This window comes from Octopus bimaculoides, chromosome 2 (assembly GCF_046866305.1).
Source record: "Octopus bimaculoides isolate indiv1 chromosome 2, ASM4686630v1, whole genome shotgun sequence".
NCBI classification, from domain to species: Eukaryota; Metazoa; Mollusca; class Cephalopoda; order Octopoda; family Octopodidae; genus Octopus; species Octopus bimaculoides.
The window spans coordinates 156,482,973-156,509,347 of NC_142929.1; the positions used below are offsets into that span (position 1 = coordinate 156,482,973).

At 36.2% G+C, this 26,375-nt stretch overlaps 1 protein-coding gene across 2 annotated transcripts in view; it reads left to right on the forward strand.

Moving 5' to 3' along the window:
- Positions 1–6,694: 6,694 nt before the first annotated feature.
- Positions 6,695–26,375, forward strand: part of LOC106878238 (uncharacterized) — a 40,184-nt gene continuing 20,503 nt past the window's right edge. The window contains exon 1 of one of the 2 annotated variants that reach the window (XM_014927406.3): positions 6,695–6,955. The gene's annotated coding sequence lies outside the window, so the exon portion shown is untranslated. Of the gene's footprint in view, positions 6,956–19,271; positions 19,365–26,375 lie in introns of those variants that run through there. The other variant, XM_052965677.2, reaches the window with a different exon arrangement.

The following is a 26,375-nucleotide window of genomic DNA, read 5'->3' on the forward strand; positions in this document are numbered from 1 at the left end:
TATTACACTAGTGTTTTTACCAAGTGGTATATATATATATATATATATATACGACGGGCTTTTTTCAGCTTCCGTCTACGAAATCCACTGACAAGGCTTTGGTCCCAACGTGCCACGCCTGTAGTAGTTGTAGTTGCAGTTTCGTACGCAACGTTCACTGGCTTCATTTAACAGGTGAAGCAGAAACAAAAGCAAAACTCTGATCTCAAGTCGGATTAAAGGAGAATTTTGCCAAATTTAACCTTCATTTACAAGTTCACTTAGTGCTGCATTCACATATCGAGGTACCTCGTGGTATTTTAACTAACCTTTCAAGGGATGAAAGCTAAAAACAGGAGAGAAGACGTAAGAAGATAAAAGAACGACAAAGAATTGTTGACTTGATTTTGGCAAACCGTCATATCTCGTAGAAATTTCTGCTTTGATAGTATTTTCAGACAGCGGCTGTTGTTTCTGATTTCTAATCCCAAGTCAGCCCTGATCAGGCAAACATTTAATCAAACACGTTCCAGTCATGACCATACCATTTTTTCCCCACACTTGTTATTCTTGACCCGTTGTCGTTGGGTACTTTTATCAGAGGCTGTTTTGTTGCAAGATTGTTGCGGCTTAGTGGCTGGTCTATTATTCTATTTCCCCCACCAGGGCCTTTGACAAAAAGGTCGAGAGTGCTACCATTCCTCTTATGACTAAGTCATAAAAGCATTATAGTAATACATTATCTAATATATCTTTCCTGGGATTTTTTCTTTGAAATTGATGCAGCTGTTATCTGTACCAGATCTACCAGATACAACGACCACGTAAACATTGTTGGCTCAAACCACGATTCCAATAGCCATAAAAATAGAAAGCTTTTTTATGAAGTATCCCCGCTGTTAATAGATTTCTTTCATGTGCAACAAACTGATACAGTACAGTCTTAATATTCAACATTTATTCAGTAAATTCTCTTGCTAGTTATAAAACATTAAGTAAAGTCATTCTCTCATAGTTTTCGGTGTGCAAACATGCAAAGATAATCTCCTTTATTTTTCATTAAGTTGTTTCTCATATTTTCTTTATAAGTCCCTGGCACTCCTTTGGCGACAGTAGTACTCCTAAATTTATCATCAACGTTTCTAGTCTGTATAACTGGCTCTTTTATATCAGGTAAATAGGATTTCTGTAGACTTTATCGCCTGAATTTTTTATAGAAATTACCGCTGAAATAGAACATTTGAACGTTAGATTTATGCATCAATAGTCAAATGTTCACTTTGTTTATAAGGTGTGAGTGCGATTATTGTAACTTTGTGCTATTAGGTGGTGGTGTGGATTCTATATACCGTTGATCTGTTGTCCACTAATCCTTTGGGTTAAAGCAACTATGAGTCACAAACGAGTATCAGACTGGACAATACTGGTCTCAAAGACAGCACACATACACATATAATAAGAGAAGTTACTATGTTTCTTGTATTGTGACTTGTTAGTGATTTTGTAAATCCCAAACTGATCAAATCAATGCTGGTCTGAAAAGATCCAATATCTAATCATACATTCAGTAACTGAACTTTACCTCCAACTTGTGTGTGCACTTGAATAACGAAGATGATATTGGTGAATTTGCTTAACAAGAAGGAAACATGTACATTGAAAAGGACTCCAATGACCAAATTAAATTTTCCTTTGTCCACATTATTCAAACATAATTGATTGCCCACACCCTTCAAGCATTCACAACTGACAAGGTCTTCCCGAATGGCTCTGCAAACGAGTTATCATAACACCAAAATGTCGTTGCACAAGAGATCACCAGAAATCTGCCTAAGATGCTACCCAGGAGAGAAAGCTCACAAAAATCACCAGACATTAATAATGGTGATGAGAGTAAGTTTGAGAACCTCTCACGTAAAGGTTTTCTCATTGCTAATCTTATCTCTTCGTAGCTGCTTAATCCTTTCACATTTTTTTTTTTTTTTTGCATTTTTTTGCATTCCTACTCTCATTGCTAACTGGTAGCTGCCCATTTCCTCCAATGAAAGTAAAATTTTTGCAAACTGAACTGCTGAGATACCTCTAAGCAGTGCAATTTTATGTTGGTAGAAAAATGAGATTTTTCTCTCTCGTCTCCAAGCAAAAGTTTCTTTGAGTGATGTTCTCAAGTCATCACCACCTGCAAATCATTACAATGACATAAACAAGACTGAGACTCCACCAGCCTGTTACTCTTACCCCTGAGAACATATAAGCTGAAATCAAGGGTCGCAAATGCCGATTTATGGGACATTGTGCCATCATCTCATATTTTCAGTTTAACCTTCTTCGAGAACTCTCCTTATCCAGATATTTCGCCTATATTGCACACAAGATTCTCGTTCTGTTAAAAAAAAGTTACCTGGCAGCTTAAAAACAAAATAAAGAAACCAACCACCTGAAAACAAAATAGCAGCAACTTTCATTGAGAACAGACGGCCTCAACCCACTTCAGTGAACGAAGTTTTGACAAAATTGCTGTGCTCAAATAGTTTTGGTTCTTGTTCTAAAACCATTAATGAAAACTATTTCTTATTTCGAGTCAAATGTCACCTAGTGTTTCCTCCTTGCATAACATTTTCCTTTATCTGAAACTAAGAATGACTCACTTTAGTGGACATATTGTTTTATTTGTTGGATGTTATTCTTGGTTGTCTAAAGAAGCTCTCAGCTGAGAGTTGCAGTAGTAAATTGTGCAGGAGGTGGTAAAACACCCTGTTTTCGCTTCTTGCCAGTCATAGTCTGTTTAGTATTTTCAAGAAGGATCAGTGCTTGGTTGTACATAGTAGAATTAAACTCTAAGTATGGGGTTTTTTTTTCACACTTGTTGTGCTCTATGCACTATTCTTCCCACATACAATCCTGATGAATATGTCAAAGTTAGTGATGATTAGACAGTAAACCGGCACAGAAAATGCAGACTCTCCCGAAGTATTGCTTTAGTCTGCATCATTTTGCAAGGGACATCTTCTCTGACTAGCTTCATGGTTTGTTGCTCTGACATATCAAAAGACTGTTTTAAGGTACTGAAATGAGGCTGAACCATGAATATTGGGTAAAAGTTATCTGAGATTTATATACATTCTTTTCAAAATTCCTTATTGTTTTTTTAAACAATCACATCTTCAAAAAGTGAGCGTGCAGCTTCAAATACCGAGGAAGATAAAAAATACTTTGTTTCACATTCAAATTTTGATATTTTGATATTAAATTATTTATTTAACAAGTTCTGCCAGTATCTGTAACAATAACCGGAGAAAATCTTATTTCATACAAAATATATGGGCAGTATATAATTGGAATGCTTTCGTTCAAACTTCCCCTTCAAAATAATACAGTTTCAAAAACCATGGAAGATGTGTGTGTGTGTGTGTGTGTGTGTGTGTGTGTGTGTGTGTGTGTGTGTGTGTGTGTGTTTGTATAGGCTGTATACATATAACCATGTGTGACTGTTTTTAAGTAATTGATGTGCATAATGTTAAACTGTGCATATATATATATATATATATATATATATATATATATAAACATTGGTTAATTTGGTCCAAAATATCTAATGCTCATCTTTCCACTCACATACACAAGAAAACTTAAAATAATGCTTTTCATTACAGGTGAGTTCGATCAGACCCCACCTGGAGCTAGGCGACAACAGCTCTCCCTCTCTCTCTCCCGCCTTCTTTCTCTCCTTCTCTCTCTCTCTCTCTCTCTCTCTCCCTCCTTATTGTTGTTTAGCAGCTTCATGTTACATTCGATCCAATTGACCTATGGTCAAAAACGTTCCGACTGTTACCATCCAGTCTTTCCAGACCAGTTTCATTTAACTAAAACTAAGTCCTTGTCTTTGTTTCTTATAAACGGTAGCAATGTGATTTAAGTGAGATTTAGCTGCTGTTTCTAGTGGACTCAAAGATCAAGTAAAGCTATGTTTCTACAAGAGAAAGATTGTGATGGGGAGGACACGTTTCAAAGTTTAATAAAATTAAAGTGACTTTAAACGTTTTAAACCTAGCCCGCCCGATGGCGAAGAAAGAAGAATTATAGGGATACAAACTATTCTGTGTTGTTTTGAAGCAGACCTGAAGCTGATCCGGAGTAGAGAAGACGTGTCATTCGAGAGATAGCGAATAACGGCGAAAAGAATTTGAATGATACAACTGATTGATTGATTGATTAAGAGTAAGATTAATCAAATTAATTTAACAACCGATTAGTAATTTGATAATATAGCTAACCAGCTGATGAATAATAAAGACGTGAAACTGAACCAGAGCATGTGTTTATCATTGACAAAATGACCCACCCGTAATATAACAAAATTGTTTTCTTTTCTCATTGATAAGGTGGTGTAACAAAAAATAAATAAATAAAAATTCAGTTATATTTTTCTCTGGAGCGGGTATTTGTCAGAGAACCTCTGATGTAAATGCCTCCTTAATAATCTCATCTCTTCTGAATTGTTATCTCTTTAATGCTCTTTATTATCACCACCCATTGATAAGGATAGCTAGAGTTTAAATGATACACATAATAAAAGTATTTCTCTGGTACTTGCCCCTCAGCTATTATAACTTACGATATCAACAAGTTCATGTGGGAACGTTTCTCTCTCATTTATTTAGGACTTATACTGACGGTGTTGTTCGTTTGCTTTTTTATTGTTGTTGCTGTTGTTATCGTCGTCGTTCGGTAGTGGGTTATTTAAGCCCAGGTCTGATATCTAAGAGGCATCTCTGTTTGTTTTTTTTTCTTTTTTCTGCGTTTAACATATGTGTTTCCCTCGACTGTGTTTCCCCACTTTTTTTTCTAAGATGTCAGAGTTGTGATATAAGGGACATTTGGATGCTATTACACACGCTCACACATACACGCACACATACACTCACACACAAATATGTGTGTGTGTGTTTGTGTGTGTTGTGTGTGTATATATTTGTATATATATATATATATATATATATATATATATATATATATATATATATATGGGAGAATATACAAATAATAACAACAGACGAGGACAGGTGGTGTAAATAACAAAAGTATATATTAGTATGACGCTCGGGAATACGGAAAGTCTTTGACGTTTCGAGCTACGCTCTTCAACAGAAAGAATACGGAGACAAGGAGAAAAACACGGAGAAAAAAAATTGAATAGTGTTCAGTCATATATATGTATGTATGTATGTATGTATGTATGTATATAGATAGATAGATAGATAGATAGATAGATAGATAGATAGATAGATAGATAGATAGATAGACAGATAGATATACACATATAAGAGGGATGACCACTAAGTGGACATCCCTTTTGCTAAAAGAAGACCTCTTATATGTATGTAATATAATTTTTCTGAACCTTCAGATTTTTCAATTTGCTTGGCCACTGGTTTTAAATTGATATTAGTCCAATTAATATTCAATTTTTCACACTTATTATATATATATATATATATATATATATATATATATATATATATATATATATATATACATACAGAGAGACAGAGAGATGAGAAATGTAAGTATATATGTATATGTACATATTTATGTATGTATGTATGTATGTATGTATGTATATATATATATGTGTGTGTGTGTGTGTGTGTATAAAAATATAATTTAGAGAAAAGAACTACAATTCTTGAAACGATTGTAAAGGGAGTTTCTTAACCACGAACACACACACACACACACACACACACACACACACACAGACAGTCGTACACAATTCACACACACACACACACACATATATATATATATATACATATATACGTATATATGTGTTTATATATATATATATATATATATATATATATATATATATATATATATATATATATATACATATATATATATATGTATGTATGTATGTATATATATGTGTGTGTGTGTGTTTGTGTGTGTGTGTGTGTTTGTGTGTGTGTGTGTGTGTGTGTTTGAGTGTGTTTGTGTGTGCGTGTGTGTCACCACCGCTTGACAAACGGTGTTGGTTTGTTTACACTCCCGTATCTTAGCAGTTTGGCAAAAGACTCCCATAGAGCAAATAGCAGACTTGGAAATAAATACTAGGGTCGGTTTGTTCGGTCAGATCCTTCAAGGTGGTAGACCGGCATGACCGCAGTCCTATGACTGGAGCAAGCAAAATATAACAGATATATACTGCGAAGCTAGCATATATATCCATACACACATCACAGTAAGACGAAATCGAAAGATAGACCGAAGGAAAAAGCGTTTCGACGGACGATACAAAAATCATGTGTAAGCCAGGTCCATTCACTAATCTGATTGGCTAGCGGTCACCTTTTCACTTCGCGCATTAATGGATATTTAGTTGATAGAAATGACATAAGCTTATGTTTAACTGAGTCTGACATGAATTGGGTTAAAAGAAATAGGTCCATGTTATCGGGCGTTTGTAATCCGTCTATTTTCATAAAGCAGCGTTGCTAATGCAAAAAGTAATTACACTGTGCAAACTAAATAATAAATGAGTCTAAATAACTTTAAAAATTGCAACAACTTTGCCCATTATTATTTTTTTATTTTTGTCTTAATTGAAATACTCATGCTTTTCTTTGATGTATTTTGCGGAAGGTTACAAATATGATATGGATGGTACTGCGTCCGTTAGTATATAAAGTCGTTCTGCATCTAAATGAGAGGCGAGTCTTCAAGTCTCCGGAACAGATGTTGTATACAACGAGTGTATGTTATATATTTTTTAAGCACAAACATAACTAGTTATAAATATACTGTAAAACTACCAATATTCAACTAACTATAAGTAACATTAGCACACTGATACTTACACAAACGTATATATATTTATATATATACACGCGCATATTTATTACATAGCTATATTTATATATATGTGTATACATATATATAGTCAGCATCACGTGGTTTTGTAAAGTCGGCTCAGGTAAGTAAAAAAGAAAAAAATTTATTTATTTGCAAATTCTTCCATTTTCTGTTGATTCAAAAAACAAAAAAAAAATGAGTGTATATGCATATTGAGATTCACATATAAACAGATATATGCCCACAGCTACAACATGCCATCCAGTATATATGTATGTGCATGCATGTAAACATAAACATATGGATATATGTTTTACAAATATATGCATACAAATGCATGTGCACATAAACGCGCGTGCGCGCACACACGCACGCACAGAGACACACACATACATACATAGCAAAAGCTGACAAAGATGCTCTCATCTTTTTTGAAGCAAGTTCGTCTTTTGAAAAAACGAAATATATCAACCAGATGGTTAGAATTTTTTGCTTCTATAATATGTAACTGTGTTAGTTCTTATCTCGGCATATCTCACTGCGTGTTTATATCTCTAGCTGTCTGTCTACGTATCTATCTGCCTGTCTGTCTATCTCTCGGCCTCTCTTTCTCTCTCGCTCGCTCTCTCTCTCTCTCTCTCTCTCTCTCTCTCTCTCTCTCTCTCTCTCTCTCTCTCTCTCCGTATATATATATATATATATATATATATACATATATATATATATATATATATATATATATATATATATATATATATATATATATACAACCAACATATATGTATATAGGGTGAAAGTCCATATGTTTATCTGAACATTTAACATATGTGAATGATTCTGCATAAAAATATGGATATGTATGGTGCTAAGACCTGTGTTTGCATTGCAAATGTGTGTTTGCGTGTGCATATACAATTGTATTTTTGCGCATGTATATATATATGCACAACTTCATGTGCACACGATATAGAGAGCGACTTTTGCTTACGTTCAAATGTTTATTTACTGTGAATATAAAATGTGCGTATAAAGCTCATTCGTGTGTATCGAAAAATATATGCATACACACACGCATATATATATATATGTACACACACTCATACATATGCATTCATACAAGCATATAAACATCCATATGTAATCTTTCGTACATGCACAAAGAACACAGATACGCACATACACAGTGTACAAAATATACGGGAAGTTAGCTGACCCAACTTGACCCGTATCCTACTCCACCACCACCACCACCACCACCACACACACACACACTGTATAAGGCGACGGTGAAAATCGGGACTGATTTCCGCCCGGTGGTCCACAGTTTACCAACACTTGGATTCCATTCTTTTCGCCTGACTTGAAGATGTTGAAATATGTATGGTGTGACGTTCGGTTCTGGGGCGACCAAAATGCTGTGTTCACAAAGACAAACTCTCACATATGGATGATTAGTGTACGGCGCTAACTTTCCATCTGTTTCGATTCTTCGTCACATTATCTGGCGAACCTTGATATAAATAACATGTATAGTATACATTAGCATATTATAAACGTATTTTACACATTTACATATTTGTATAAATGTATGTATGTGAGTACGCTTATATATATATGTATATATATGTTTATGGGTGTGCGTATATGTGTACAAGTATGCTGCTGTATGTATACGTATGTGCGTTTGCATGTGTATATGCATATATATTTTGTGTGTGTATATAGGTATGAATGTGTATCTACATGCATGCATTTTGTATATATATATATTCATATATATATATATATATATATATATATATATATATATATATATATGTGTGTGTGTGTGTGTGTGTGTGTGTGTAAGTATATATGTATGTACTTATATATGTGGATATATATGCATATATGAGTGCGTATGTAAACATGAAAATTAATGCGTGCGTTTATAAATATAACATATACAAGAATATGTATGCATGTGCGCATAGGTATACGCATATATGTATATGCATGTATGCATACGTATATATGTATATGCACGTATGCATATGTATATATATGTATGTGCATGTATGCATGTGTATATGTGCGTGCACCTATGTATATGTATATTTATGTATGCATATATATGTAGATACATGCGTGTCTTTATTTATGTGTGAGTGTAGACATGCATATGCATAGATATAGATGATATATATGTGTGGATATGTGTGTGTGTATAAATGTATATATAAATGTAGATGTTTACATGCATGCATAGATAGATAGATAGATAGATAGATAGATAGATAGATAGATAGATAGATGCATATATATATATATATATATATATATATATATATATATGCATTTGTGTATTGGTCAAATGTTTACTACTCGTTTATTTCCACTTTTCATTCTTCTCGCCTACCACCCCTCTCTCTCTCCCCTTCCGTCAATTCTCTTTTTGATTTTACTTCAGTCAACAACTTGTCAACTATTCTGATCGACACAGAGATGAATGATTAGATAGCCTTTATGAGTCTTTTAAACTTAACTGTTCTTTTTTTTTTTTTAAGCTTTCTTTTAATTTTCAAATCCTGTCTAGATCAACTTTATCTTCCATCTCTCTGAGATCGATAAAATAAAGTACCACAAAGTAGTTTTTGCTTACTTTCATCATCTAACAAACATCTCCTTGCGAAGATGTGTGGATCTGTGACAGTGTTAAGTAACTTATGTTTTTAAAGGTAGTAAAGGCGACGAACTGGCAGAAACGATAGCACGCCGGCAAAAATGCTTAGCGGCATTTCGTCCATCTTTATGTGAGTTCATTATTCCGTCGAATATGCCGTCCATTATGCCGTTCATCCTTTTGCGGTCGATAAAATAAGTAGCAGATGAGTACTGGGGTCGATATAATCGATTTGCCCTACTCCACCGAAATTGCTGACCTTGTGTCTAAATTTGAAACTAATATAATTAAAGGTGGTAGAGACGGTGAGATGGCTGAACCGTGTTAGCTCACCGGTGAAAATGCTTGGTACTTCGTCTGCCGTTACGTTCTGAGTTCAAATTCCGCCGAGGCCAACTTTTTCTTTCATCCTTTCGGGGTCGACAAATTAAGTACCAACTGAGAATTGGAGTCGATGTAATGTACTAACCCCCATCCATCAACATTTCAGGCGTTGTGTCTATAGTAGAAAGGATTATTTATCACAAGTGGTACGGTTACAACTGTTGCTGAGTTCAAATGACGTCGAGGCCAAACTTTCCCTTCATCCCTCCGTTGCCTATAAAATCAAATACCAATCAAATACTGAGGACCCACTTAATCGACCAACCCCTAATTCCTGGTTTTGTACCAATATTAGAAACAATTATTATTCAATAAAGCTGGTGGGGAGCAAAATCGGTGCGACTAACAAAATGTCATGTGATATTTAATTATATCTCTCTGCTTCTTGAGTTTAAATCATGTCGAGGGCGGTATGATCTTCTAACTTTCTCGTGGTTTATAATTTTTAAAATCTTTTGTTCAAATTATCCTGGGGTCGAATATGTTTTCATTATTCCAGCAGGGCGGGCGTGACATCGAGGCAGAAAGTATTTACAGTAATATACTGAGGTCTATACAATTGGCTATAACCTCGCAGCACTCACTGTTTCAGGCCATATGCCTATGTTAAAAACACGCAGAATCGTTGGCATGCTGGCCGAATTGCTTAGCAGTATTTCGATTGTCGCTCCGTTGAGTTCAAATTACGCCGAGGTCGACTGTGACTTTCATCTTTCAGGGTCGATGAAATAAGTACCAGTTGAGTACTGGGGTCGATGTAATCGAATATCCCTCTCCCCCAGATTTCAAGCCTTGTGTCTTTAGTAGAAAAGATTATTATTACTATAAGGCGGCGTTCTGGCAGAACCATTAGCGCGTCGGGCTAAATGCTTAGCGGCATTCGTCCATTTTTACGTTCTGAGTTCATATTCCGCCGAGGTCGACTTTGCCTTTTATCCTCTCGGAATCAATATGTACCAATTAATCGACAAGTACCCTCCCCCAAAATTTCAGGCCTTGTGCCAATAGGAGAAGATTATCATTTATATTATGCAAATACATCTCAATTCTAATAATCATTTTTTTTAGATTTTTCTTTTTAATGTAAATCAAAATTATAATTGGCTCCGTTTTTCTCAAGTTTTAGCTGCACAAAATTGCGAGTGATTTGTCACACCGTACGTTCTTAAATCAACAATATGTTTGATCGACGAATCAGCGATGGGGTTTCTACATAGTGGCTCAGACCGCTAGAAATAGCAGTCAAATACCCTATTTTCACCACCTACCCCCTTCTCTACCGTCTTAGAAAGGAACACTTTGGGTATATATGGTAGTGGTTTGCTCCATGCACATAGGAGAGAAAAAAAGATGATGAGCCTGGCTCGAATGCCTTTGATGTTGATCAGCTTGATAAAGCCCAGCCTGGTGCTAAACAGCAACATCAACAATATGTTTGCGAGCTGACAACGAACGTTTTACGAAGTCTTCAAATATGGAAAGTATATTGTGGATAACGCTCTTTCTCTCTGTCCTTTCCTCTCTCTCTCTCTCTCTCAATATATATATATATATATATATATATATATATATATATATATATATATATACATACATACACAGACACACACACAAATATACACGCATATTCATATATGCATGTGTGTGTTGTTGGGTCTGTTGTGTATATTTATGCGCATGTGTACGTGAACAGTGAACATATGTAAGTGTATATATATATATATATATATATAAACATAGTTCTTAGTCGAGTGTTTAAGTTCGGCTCGCAATCATAAAGTCCCGTGTTCGATCTCACTTTATCATATTTTTTTCAATCTTTATATATATATATATATATATATATATATATATATATATATATATATATATATATATATATATATATAATAGACTTTAACCTCTCGAGCTCGATCCAAACCTTGCGTGCGAAACTGCATGCTGACTTGCTAGCAGTACATTGGGTAAGCGGGGGGGGGGGGATCCTGTCGGTGGCATACGTCATTTATATAATTAATAACAACGATGTCAACAGTGGATATAGCGTTCCATATGTTTTACTAACAACATGGCTGTGTGCCGTCAGCTTAACTTTTATGCTACCCTCCAACACGCCGGTCAGCCGGTCAGTGATTGTTCGATATATAACAACTTCGGCTGGTTACCATTAATTTCAACAATTCCCTCTCCTCTCCACCTTTATTGATTTCTTTAAAAAATATTTTTTATTAGCTTTATTATAAATCGATTAAAATTTTTGTTCAGTAAATAGTTTTCTTTTCTTTTTACTGTAAATGTTTTAGCTGTGCTTTTTTTTTATTGTTTTCTTTAATTCTGCTGTTTGCTGATTGTTGCGATAGTAATTAATTAGTGATTAATTAATATTTATGCAAGTTTAATTTTGTTTTTCCATTCGTCAAAAATACCCAATTAGAAAATGTCTTTTTCTTCAAAAACATCGTGGAGAGACGGAGACAGAAACAGATGGACTGAAGAAGAAGAAGAAGCGAGAAAAAGAGTTAGTGATTGTTTGTGTGTGTGTGTGTGTGTGTGTGTGTGTGTGTGTGTGTGTGTGTGTGTGTGTGTGTGTGTGTGTAGATAAATAGAGAGAGAGACTGGTTTTGAAATACATTTCTATTCTTACTATAGGCAAAGTATTGGATTGTGAATAATAGTCGATCAATATATAAAAATAGATGTTCTAAATCAGCCAATTGAGGCTTGTTCGAGTAATGTTCGTGTGTGTGTGTGTGTGTGTGTGTGAAAAGGTATGCAGGCTTACGCCACTGGAGTGCCTTACCACCCCCATCACCCCTCGAACTGCAAAATATCACGCTACTGTGGCCGAACGCGATCTTATTACATGAATGGTCGGCCTAATGCAAACATATGCGTCAAATTCTATTTGGTCTCCCTGTCTGTACACTTATTCATGCTTGTAAATAAACAACTGTTATGTTCTCTCTGGCGTGTTTGTGTATATGTGCGTATGTATATATCATGCAATTATGAATAAACTAGTTTCTTGTATATAAATCGTGTGTAGATCTAGAAAGGGTGTGACCATCCCCGTTGACTTCTCAGGCCAAGATCGATGATGTGCCTCTTTGTTGTTTTTGGACAAACAACTGCGACGAGACGATTACAGATAAACCATGCGCAAGGCGGGAAGGTATTCCAGATGGTTTGCGTAGTATAGAAGAAGGATTGGGTATGATGGTTCATGCGATGGTGTGGAAATTAGGTGTGGAAATTAGGTGTGGGTTGCAAGACAGTATATAGGTGATGAGCGGATAAAATGAATAATACCAGTGATACACTTCGGTCGATCAATGGTCTTTAATGCTTCTTTACAAATACTTCGCTGCTATGCGGATGTAATAGATTTATATTAATTAAACGTGATTGATTAGACGTTCGCAATTAATATTTGATTCTTTTTCTTTTTTCTTTTTTTTTTTTGATCAATTTTTTTTTTTTAATCATCAATCGATCACATGTGAAGTTAACTGGAACTTTTTGTGCGTGCCTCAATTCTTATACCAGACATGCCCATCACTAACAAGTGTCTATATATGCATTTATCTGAATGTGTTCTATACATACATACATGTGTGTGTGTGTGTGTGTGTGTGTGTGTGTGTGTGTGTGTGTGTATGGGTTTGAATTTTTCTTTGTATATACGTGTGTGTGCGTTTGTATTTCTGTATACATATTGAATGTGTATGCTTCTGTGTTTGAATACATCTGTGTAAATGCACTGTCTTTCAGTCTTATCTGTATATGAATGCATCTACATATGTATGTCTTTGGATGCATCCTTTTGTGTGTTTGCATATTAATGTATTTCTGTCTATGCATAAGGTTATGTTTATGCATGTATTTGACTGCACGTGAATGTATGTACATAAATATATCAGTGTATGTGACTCCATGCATCTGTATGTGTATGCATATTAGAAAGCATATATATTTCAGTGTATGCATGTATGTATACTAATGTGTGTGTGTGAGAGTGTGTTTAACGGAAAAGTATTTGGATTTAGCAATGAAGGAGAGTGAAAAAAACCGAGCTATAAACCTTTGATCAACTTTACAACTTTGATTCCTCTCTCTCTCTCTCTCTCTCTCTCTCTCTCTCTCTCTCTCTCTCTCTCTCTCTCTCTCTCTCTCTCTCTCTCTCTCCAACCTCCTTCATATCTTCTGTCCCCCCCCCCCCTGATTTCTGTCAAATTCAGTACGAAATTTAGTTGTTCACAGAACGTAAAAAGTGTCTCTTACAAAATCTGCAATTCTACCAGACACCCTGCCTTTTAAAATAGCAGCTAAACCTTTCTTAAAGAACACCCTATTTTCTTAAAAGCAAAAATAGACACATCCTAAATATGCCTGAATGACAAAAAAATTTTTTGAAATTAAAATGTAAGAAAGCAGCCGGCGGGATGGTCGCGGTTAGAATGCTTTTATCATGCATGTGTCGATTAAGGCCAACTTAGGATAAAAGCAACTCCTGAGATTCAAAAAGGGGGTTTCAGTAATTGATCCTTACAACTTCGGAAAGTTAAAAAGCATTAGTAACAGAAGCATTAGCTCAATATGTTAGCAACGAATTGCAGAGTGCAGCGTATATCACACGGAGAATACAACAAGTCACATACAGAGTTTTGAAGTTGCCGATTGAGAATGACATTGTCACTTCCATCTCCACTCCCATTATCGTCTCCATCACCCCCACCACCACCAGTGACACGGCTAACATCACTGCCGTTGCTACCATCGGCACCATCAGCACCACCACCACCACCACCACCACCACCACTGCTGTCATCACTGCAACTACCGTTCATAGAACTTCTTATGTATTATTTCAGCCATGTCGTGGACTGTTTGGGAATGAATGATGGGAGATGGTGCGGGATACTGGTGGAACGGGATATATTCTTGTTGGATTTTGGTTCTTGTTACTAATGCTGCGACTGTTGCTGTAGCGGTGGTGATGGATATGGCGGTGGCGGCAGCAAGAAGCAGCTGCTGCAGTGACAACAGCTACAACTAAAACAGCTGTTCTTTAGTTTGTTTTAGCCGTCACAGCTAAGGAAGTGCTGTAGTAACGCTGTTTCCTGTACTTAACGTCTCAGCCTCACTCTCTCTCTCTCTCTCTCTCTCTCTCTCTCTCTATATATATATATATATATATATATATATATATATATATATATATATATATATATATATATATATATATATATAAAATCATAAATATATATAATCATAAATATATAGGGCTTAGCATGAGATGCTTGACCAACATACTGAGAATTTAGAAATAGCAGTCAAAGAACTACTGGTTTTTCTCTAGTTTCTCTAGTTTGGAATCAGTAGTTCCTTGACTGCTATTTCTAAATTCTCAGTATGTTGGTGAAGCATCTCATGCTAAGCCCTATATATTTATGATTATAAATGGTTTTACCGATAAAGGTTTTTTTCATACTGAACTACTTGGCAAAATTGTTAATTATTAATTTTATTACTAATTGGCAATTCCCTGCCCTATATATATATATATATATATATATATATATATATATATATATATATATCGTTCTGCTGATCAATGAAGCAAAATACTAATTAATCGAATTAACTCACATTTTCTCCAAAAATGCCTTTTGTTTAATTTGCTATTTTTTTTTCTTTTATTTGTTTCAGTCATTTGACTGTGGCGATGCTGGAACACCGCCTTTAAAAATTTTAGTAAGACCCCCCCCCCACAACCCACCTTGATGCAGGCCCTGGGTGAGATTGAACCTTGTCCAGAATGTTCAATGTGGTTGTCTCTATCCACAAGACTACTGTATAATTAAGAAGTTCAATGAGTGATCCTTGTGGCTAATAAAGATGTCATCATCGTAGATTACAACTTCTATTTATTATTATAGTGGTGGGTCGAAGTTTAAGATAATAGATGAACAGAATCGCAAGAGTGTTGTTGGAAAAACCGCTTTGCGGCATTCCGGTTCTTTGTCTTCTGAAATCAAATCTCGCTGAGGCCAGCTTTGCTTGTCATTCTTACGGAGTCAATAAGATAAATACCAGTGGAGTCGATAAAAACAAATATCACTAATCTCCTAAAACTGCTGGCCTTGTGCCAAAATTTGAAACATTATCATTAAATGTACATACTCATGCATATGTGTGAATACGTGTGTATCTCAACACACATCTTTATATTTTAGCCAATGTTAGCAGGCGTGGCTGTGTAGTAAGAATCTTGCTTCCCAGCCGCATAATTCCGAGTTCAGTACCACTGCGTGGCACCTTGACCAAGTGTCTTCTACTGAATCCTCGGGCCGACTAAAGCCTATGTATGTAATATATATATGTGTGTATGTATGTGTGTGTATGTGTGTCTGTGTGTGTGTGTGTGTGTGTGTGTGTGTGTGTGTGTGTCTGTGTTTGTCCTCTACCATCGTTTGACAAATGATATTGGTGTGTTTGTCCCTGTAACTTCGCGATTCGGCAAAAGGGATCGATAGAATAAGTACCAGGTTTACAAAGAATAAGTCCTGGGGTCGATTTGTTCGACTAAAGGCAGTGCTCCAGCATGGCCGCAGTCAAATGACTGAAACAAGCAAAAGAGTAACAGATAAAGCAAAACATATTGTACCGGCAGACATCACTGGGAAGATAGAGTGAGTGAGGGCTATGATGTTTGCACATTTCTCGTTTCATGGCCAAGCTTCACAGAGAGCGATGTGTCTTTGCATGCACTATGAGAGCTGCAGTGTGTGAATGCAGTATGCGTGTATGTAGGCATGTATATATATATATATATATATATATATATATATATATATATATAGTCGCTCACCAACCGACATTCTCTAGGCCCTGCTCTAGAAGTGGCGTCTGCTCTTTGGAGCTGGCTGGACGTGGGCACTTCTAGATTACATGTCTCGCTTCCTCTCGTTACCCATATTTTATCTATCTCCAAGATTTACCCTCACCGCTACGTGCTGTCTTTCCTCTCTAGATCATAAAATCATCAGATATTCCCTCCCAACCGTCCTCTTTCAATTTTTTTAAATTTTGCCACCCATCAAATTGCAGTTCTAATTTGATAAACGGCAAGAATTTCTTATTCAAAAGCAAATTGACTGCATCAAACCTGTTTTGGAATACTTGCTAATGGCATGGATAAAATAGCTTCTTCCAGCCAACTCCACTCTCTCTCTCTCTCTCTCTCTCTCTCTCTCTCTCTCTCTCTCTCTCTCTCTCTTTCTCTCTCTCTCATATATATATATATATATATATATATATATATATATATATATATATATATAAAGACGGCTCTGCAATTTCTTGCTGAACAAGCTGTACAAAGGATTTTTCTTTACAGTAATCAAATATGTGCTGCACATTAACTCACTCCCCACCCCATCAAATCGACGTCGCCTGAACAGGTGCATGGTGTACCATACGTCAGGTGTCAAAGTGATCGCTGAGCAAGATGATAGCGTTTTGTTCAAGAACGCAACTCACTACCCTGTCAAAGAATTGAAATCACGATCGCAAGATTGTGAGTGCAACACCCTAACCACAAAGCTATGCGCCCTTACGCACACACACACACACACACACACACACACACATTTTTATTGGTCTCAGCTACTGGGGTATGAACATGCAGAGGCATTATTGTAAAAGATTTATCAAATTGATTTTTTTCAAGATTAGTCACTTTTCGCCCAACCGCCAAGTTACGAGAACGTAAACAAAGTAACTCCGATGTCAAGCGGTGAGACACCAAAGGCATATATAATGTCAATACAAATTATACTTTCTCTCTCTCTCTCTCTTTCTCTCTCTATCTCTCTCTCTCCATATATATATAATTTAAACAAAAATAAATCGACTTGGGTTGTGCTATGTATTTAGATGAAAGATATACCGAAGTACTTACATGCAGTTTCCTTCTACCTAATTCACTCACAACGTAAGGGTCAGCCCGGGGTTATAAACAAAGACACTTGTATAAATTGCCTCGTAGTGGGGCAGGACTCGAAACCACGTGCTTGCCTAGTGGACATCTTAAGCACACAGCTATGCCTAAATAAAGTGTATGTATGTGTGGCTAAAATAAATGTCTTTATACATAACAGCAGTAAACATTAACTGAATAAACGACTCACAGCATACACATTTGTTTTAATTCCATACATACACACATGCACATGTACATTCACATTGTGTGTTAGTATGTGCCTATGTATGTCTGTCGGTATGTATTCTTTACACATTATTTTGTTTATTCCTATGAAATCAGTGCTTTCGCTACGGCTCTCTGTACGACCGCTGCAAGCAGTCAATAGACAAAATACATCTATTTACACGGCAGCTCTGATTAAATCAAACGCCGTCTAGACAAGACAGACACAAAGGCACAAGACATCCGACTTAACGTTCAGTCAGACAATCTGTTACTCACTTTATTACAGAAATAGCGGGAAAGACAATAGTTAAGCTACAAACACATTTTTCTAAAGGAAATTATGCTAGGAGACTCTAATACTGTTTGATACATATGTAAGTGCACACGTGTGTACGTATATGTACTTATGTACGCAGGTATGTGGGCTTGTGTGCATATGTGCTTGTGTGTGCGCTTGTATTTTCTTTTGTGTGCGTGTTCTTTTTGTTTTTGTTCTTTTTTTAAACATGACACGGGTTTTCGAATTTGACTACCAGTTTGCATAATCATCAGCAGCTGCAATGCCTCTAACATCCGCATCTTCCATCGCATCTTTAACATCAGTATGACCACAACCACCAACAACCTACCTTATCGCCAGCATCACTATCCATATTATCGCAATCATAAACCTTACCATAGCCATCAAGAGCATTTTCGTCCGCTTTCATTCCCTCCATCAATCTCTCTCTCTCTCTCTCTCTCTCTCTCTCTCTCTCTCTCTCGCTTTCTCTCTCTCTCCCTCCCTATCTCTGTGCGTTTATGTAAACTTGTGTATGTATATGTGTTCTTTTGCGTCTTGTTTATGAATAAATATATGTATATACTTTAACATCCTTAGCCGGATGTAATATGTATTCCAACAATGAACGTTACACATTTAGATGCACGTACTTAATTCCTTGACAAGACAATAGAGGCAATTTAACCTCTACCCAAATTAAAATATCACATATTTAACTACACTTAACTATACATGCACACAAAACATCCCTGCTATCGTGAGTTCTCCACTCTTCCCCTTCCTCTGCTTCACCAAATCTCTCACTCCCTTCCTCTCTCCTTTCTCTCTCTTACTTTCTCTCCTTCTCCACTTACTCTCTTTCACTCACTCTCATTCCCTCTCTTATCCGCATTGTCATTCAGATTATACCACCTCTTCTGAGGGTTTTTCTGACTCCCAAAGTTCCATTTTACACTGTACCTGCCATGTAAACAGACGTCTTGAATTGGGTATCGTATTTTTTTTTTCTCGCCTATCTTAATCCTTCTTTCCCTCGCTTTCATAATTAGTGTCATCTGAAAATGGTTAGATCATCTCCTGTTCCTTCTGTTGGCGTATTTATTTTCATTCTACACTTTTTCGATTGTCTTCTCGCCTTATATTTCTATATCATGTTTTCATTTGTCTGACTCCATGTATTATTTCTTTGTTTGATTCCTCCTTACCCTTGTTATTTGCTCATACATACATACATACATACATACATACATACATACATACATACATACATATATATATATATACAGAGAGAGAGAGAGAGAAGGAGAGAGAGAGAGAAGGAGAGAGAGAGAGAAGGAGAGAGAGAGAGAAGGAGAGAGAGAGAGAAGGAGAGAGAGAGAGAAGTAGAGAGAGAGAGAAGGAGAGAGAGAGAGAAGGAGAGAGAGAGAGAAGGAGAGAGAGAGAGAGAATATCACAAAAGGGCTAGGTCAGTGTTTCTTTCGGCCACGGAGACAGTGCAGCATTTGTGATAGAACAGTATGCGCAGAACTTTAAACCGGAATTCGGTGAGTCTGCAAGACTAGCTTTATGACTCTAACCGGATCTCTTTATGTACGAATGACATTCATCCACCTGCTTAGTTGAAGTGAATGAGTCAATCTCTATAGTCTGCCGCCGCCCACAAACTTGAATAGCGGAGATAGTTTATTTCTAGTCATCAAATCAGTTTCACTTATCCACCTAAAGAAAATAAATGTATTTTCGTCGCTTTGGGTGATGTTTCTAGCTGTTTGGTCAAAAGAAAAATATGCTCATTGTATTAGCGTATAGGTGGCTGAATATTCCATAGGATATCCTTAACGTAATTTTCAGGTGGCAACAGCAAGATTCAGTGCGACATGACCGGACCATAAGTCACTGCTTTAGTCTATTTGATGTGCTTCTTCACAGTTTCCATCTAAAACATTTCGGTGGACCCGAGGCTGTAAGAAAAGGTTCTTGCTCAAGATATGCAGTGAGATCGAACAGACCTCGTGAATGCAAAGCTATCTTCTTAACGATTTATCCAGGCTAAATCATTTCCAAATCAACCAACTAGTATCAACCAACAGCAACTGTCCAAGATAACTACTTAAGATAACCACCAACCAATAGCCACCAAAAATAACCACTGCACCTAGTAGATATTTGCATTCCTCTGTCTAATACTCTCCTTTCCTACAATGTATATAGAGCCATATATATGTGTTTGTATGTAATATACATGAGTGCGGGGGTAAGAAGGGTGGACGCATGTTTAGCTTTAAAAAATACGTACTCTAACTTTAGGTATACATTCATACATACAGACTTAGATAAATGCATCTACAAACGTCTATATATACACATTTGCACACATACTGTGTTGTATATGCTTGTGTGTATGTGTGTACGTATGTATGTGTGTGTGCATATATATATATATATATATATATATATATATATATATATATATATAACAAAGAATGAAATATCAGATTGAACGCAACATGTGGTTAGCATTAGGTAGTGCTTCTCAAATTAGCTAATCCTGCCCTGTATAGACTCAAGATATTTACAACCTCTGACCCCCTTTTATAATTTAATTTAACATATTTCAGCTTTTACTCATTTCCCTGTTAATTTATTTTCATGTTTTCAATTATTTATTTATTTCATTGTAATTTTATTTCTGTCTACATTCGATCATATTCCAGATTTTCTTTGCAAGTATTCCCAAAGAAACAAAATTAACTCGTATAACGCACACACCCATCTTTTATCTTTCTGTCTCAGTCTCGCTTTTTTTTTAAAGTCTATTTTGCCTTTTCTTACCTCTATAGATCTTTTTCTTCTCCCTCTGTCTTGATTTCTTAACTTTACTCACACAATTTCTTTCAGCGTTTTCCTATATCTCACTTTCCAAACACTTCTCTCCCTCCTCCTTTCACTCTTTTTTATTCTCCACTTCTAGTACTCTCTACCAACATTGCTTTTGTTGGTGCTATTAGAAGTCCTAGGAATAGTATATACATTCAATAGTGGCCAGTCTAGCAACAGTGATCTTTGATCTCATGGCTGGGATCAGAAAAAAGTTCTTCCCTTGACAAAAGTCCTTTCTTTTTACTGTCAACAATTCTGGTATCTTCTTTATATAAAGTACAAAGCACAGTGACACAAATCAGAAAAATGTAAAGAGCTTTGTTCGGGTACACCGATTTTACAACAAAAAACAATGCAGTAACAAAGAAATTTGAATAATGAAAAACTCTCCAATTGTGAGGGTATCTCTGAAGGGTACCCGTAGGAACAAACCACTAAAAACACCATCACCCTGACTCTTTAAACAAGCGCCCTTCCCATTCAGTTCTCCTCCAATCTAAAAGCGCATGCTCAGAACAAGCCCGTTCACTCGAACCATACTCTCTGCTCTCATCAACCGTTCAGTGAATTCGCTAGAAGACAACACTTCTCTCTTCACTCTCAGATTTTCTTTTCAAGTGAAACATGAACAAGTCGATGAGGTCTTGATCAAAAAAGTGTCTCAATTTCGCCCATGACGCAGCCTCTTTCCCTGACAGATAAACATTGCCTTCCCTTCTTGACCAACGGAATGCGGCTAGGGTGATCTTCAGAATGGACTCAGCTTACAGTTATGTCCGTTCCACACATGTAACAGTAGCTGCTCCACATAAAGACATAGGTCAGCAATGTTCTAGCACTGGATGGGCTGCCGGCACTACCGTGCCTATTGAGTTTCTTGAAAAACAATGCCTCTCGTTAACACTGCCAGCCCTGGTATTTCTGGGAGTTATCCTAGGCCCTGAATCAAAAGTCCTTCGGAACAGGCTAACCAGTTGATTTTCGTCCTCACCCAAATTTCCCTTAGAACGTCATCACACATTTCCGCCACTAATCCCCTATAGAACGCTTACTTTGCTCGACTGGTGTCGTCAGACTCTGAGCGACGGACGAACTTTCAGTGTTAGACGTCTTGTCTTGTTCTCCACTTAACTTAAGACTACGGTTTTGTCAAAGAGACAAGTTGCGGATAAAGTATCTAACAAATGGTGACCAACAACGATAATATGGTAGGATATCACATATGTAATAAAGACAGATGGAGAACTTCGATCAGCTGAAATTATCCTAGCAAATACTGCATCATATCTTTTTTGGAGTGTGTTTAATATTTAAAAGCAAGTAAGGGAGATAAATCAAATAAGATCAGCTGATTGTAAATTTTGAGCAATATCAACAGCGAATTTGTTTTAATAATCCTTTCTACTATAGACACAAGGCCCGAAATCTTTTAGGAGAGGGAACAAGATAATTACATCGATCCTAGTGTTCTACTAGTACTTATTTCATCCACCCGCAAAGGATGAAAGCAACGTTGATCACGGCAGAATTTGCATTCAGAACGTAGAAAAATACGAAATGTCGCTAAGCATTTTGTCTGGCGTACTAAGTATTCTGCTAGCTCACCGCCTTTTGGTGGACGGGTTAGTCGATTATATCGACCCCAGTATGCAAATGGTACTTATTTCATCGACCCCGAAAGGATGAAAGGCAATATCGACCTCAGCGAAATTTGAACTAAGAACGTACAGACGGACGAAATGCCGCTGAACATTTTGCCCAGCGTGCTAACGATTCTGCCAGCTCACCGCTTCGGTTTGTTTTAATAATACAACTGAAAATATAGTGTTGGTGGAACACACGCACATCTATTCACAAACTGATGAGATTATACGCATAAACGCGTACGCGCGCGCGTGTGTATGTGTGTGAGTGTATAGCAACAGGTGAAACAAATATTTTATTTTACTTCTGTAGCAAACAGAACCTCAACCCTATGCCAAAAAATTAGTAAAAATTTTAACGAAGACATGCATGGTTAAGACCACTTCTTGAATTTTGTTTACGTATTTTACGAGAAACTTAACACATGTGTTGACAATTTTGTAATGGAATGCTTACCAACTCCACCCTTTCGTGAACTGCCAACAGGAAAGAAAGGACAGTTATTTTAACTATTTAGCACTCATGTTACCCTCTTGCTGGTTCAACGTAAATGACCCATATGTTTGGAAATTGGGCAGAAACGGAAACACTGTAGTAGAGTACAGTTGTAGTACTGTTTGGATATCTATACTTATAGTTTGTTTTGTACGAAGCGCGCAGAATAAATCAAATCTATTTATATCATTTATTACAGACCCGATATTTTTCTTGACCGATAAAATAGAGGCTTAAAATTACACCTGTGTGTGTGTGTGTGTGTGTGTGTGTGTGTGTGTGTGTATGTGTATTGGTGCTTGTGTTTTCAGTTGCGTATGCCTGCTTTAAATTTACTCCGAAACATATAACATCATAAGGTACGCGCGCTACGTGCGCGGCAATCTAAACAAGCTTAGAAAAAAACACTGCTCGCATTTTGATAGTGACCTACTTCTATCGGCTGTTTCCTCTACAGACAATCGTCTACGCACAATTCATTGTCGAGTTACATCTGCTTTAGTTATCACATCCTCTCGTATTCAAACTTCTCTGACCACATTGCACGTTCCTCAAGGCATTACAAAATTGTTATTAAATCTCTAATTGTATTTCATTGAAGGCTGTACTAAACTACCTTTGCAAAACTCGCTACCATCACTTCTTATTCGTACTCATTCCACTACCAATTCTTCCTCGTAAGTACATTCGTAAACCGACACTGGATGCAGTACTCCAGTATGACAATGGTCATAATAGCTAAAGAACTGGTGTTTTCTTTAATACTTTGGCAAAGATGTCATAAAATATTGAATCCAGTTCTTCCTCACTTATTTCAGTTAGCGAAGGAAACAATGATTCACTGAATATAAGCAGGCTTTTATTCTCTAATGAAATCTGACAAATTCTCTAACAATTGGTCGGATTTCATCAGTGAATCTTTCCTGTCTACACGTCCATTAACTATTGTGGTATCGATTTCCTTCACAACCTGTGATCGGTCGATACTATCGTTGATGTGTCTTATACAGCGGTGAGGATATGAAATATTGCTTTCACGACTGAGCGAACACATAGGTGTCGAGATTGAAACCCGTTCTAACATGCGTTGAACTTATTGTGGAAATCTGCTCTCGTTCACAGTGAATCGAGTTGAATAGAGAAAGAGCATAAAATATTACAGATAGTAAAATTGTACATTATCAAAAGTTCTCAGAAGCTAAGTAATAACCATTGTCATGACAGTATGAAAACTGATCAGAAACAATAAAACGGCATTTATTGCAGTTCCTAAACGTTTACCACCACGAACCTTTATTTTATTTTATTTATTTACTTATTAAAATTTTTTTTTTTTTTGTAGTAAACCAACCTTATGCAGTCTTTTGTCGAACGTGTAAATAGATATGAATGTGAAGCGTTTTTGATTCGTGGGTAAATGTTTTCAGCTTTTATTTGCAGCAAACCAAACGCTATTTATTGTAGAACATTTCTATCTAATAAAATATTTGAAGAGTAAAAGATTTCACTATATTTCAGCATTATATACTGCAACTCAAAAATCGGGGACTGCTCCGTAGCATATAAAACTATGATTTGTCATCGTTCAATTTGTTTTATATCTGAAAGCAGAAACAGAAGTGTCTGCTCTATATTAAATGTTAATGACAGTAGGTGGAGATGTATGACAGGTAAAACCGACTAAACTAAGATAATTGGTGAGTCACATTAAATCCCTGAGTAATTATCAAAGTATCTTTTTGTAGTAAGATAATTACATTTCATATACATTCTTACAAGCTTAGATAACTTCGTTGTATGGGATTCTGCGTGTGTATGAGTGTGTGAACTTTAGCATTGATGTCATTTCGTTACATCGCTAAAATGTTTTCTTACAAAATATCAGAATTTATCTGAGGTTCTGAGTCTCCAGGAAAATAGGTTAGATTCGAAATTAACAAAATTAGTTTTTAACGTTTTAAAAAGTCAACTCGATTAACATTTTTTCTTTCACAAAATGTTTCAAGTGAAATGCAGCCAAGAGTGAAATTTATATTATTGCTTTCAGTGTGGATAGTAAAGTGAAGCAGAACTGGAAATAGTTAATTAGGAAAAGATCTATGGCCTTGGAGGATAATCAAAACACTTGCAAAAATACTAATTTCGTAAGAGTACATTTTCTGCATGAAGTAATAATAACTACAAGCATTTTCTGCGAAAAGATGCACAGTTTCGAACAGAATGGTTCTTCGTTAGAGTATTCTGAAATTTATGGTATGGTCGTCCGTGAACTAAGTATTTAATGTTAGAAAGAAAAGAAAAATACAAACATTGTAAATTCTTGTAGCTTTGCAAATACTTCAACATATATCACCCTAATGACCTAAAATTCTTAAAGGACATAATAGATTTAATGGAAAAGAAAAACAATTTTTAATCTCTTGTATGTAGACCGGTTTAACAACATCTGCTTAGTGCCATCTTCACGCCATTTTATCTGTCTATTGTACAATGGCCGCTATATGATAACTGCTTATGAAAACTTTTGATCTCTATGTATGTCATGTCTATAATTGATGCCTTCCTTTGGAAAGTCAACACCGTTTCCCACCATATGAAAATCATTAACCCCTGTCTATAGAATACTTTTTTTCAACTTCTTGCTTTTCTTCCAGACGCACTTCTCTTTTTTTTTTTATTCGTTCTAAACATCATTTTAGTAAATAGCTTGGTAACTGGCTTTTGATGTGAGAGAAAGCTGCTGAGTGTCCTTAAGCCGAAGTTATATAAAACGTGTGCGTTTAAAACAAATTAAAAGTATCTGCTGGAATTGCATATTTATACTATTGCAATATAAAAATCTGATTCATGCCATTGAACTGACTTGGAGACATTACTGCTGTTGCTGTCTTCGTCGTGGTTAATAATAATAATAATAATAATAATAATAATAATAATAATGACTTCAAATTTTGCTACAAGGGTACTTGGAGGATAATAAT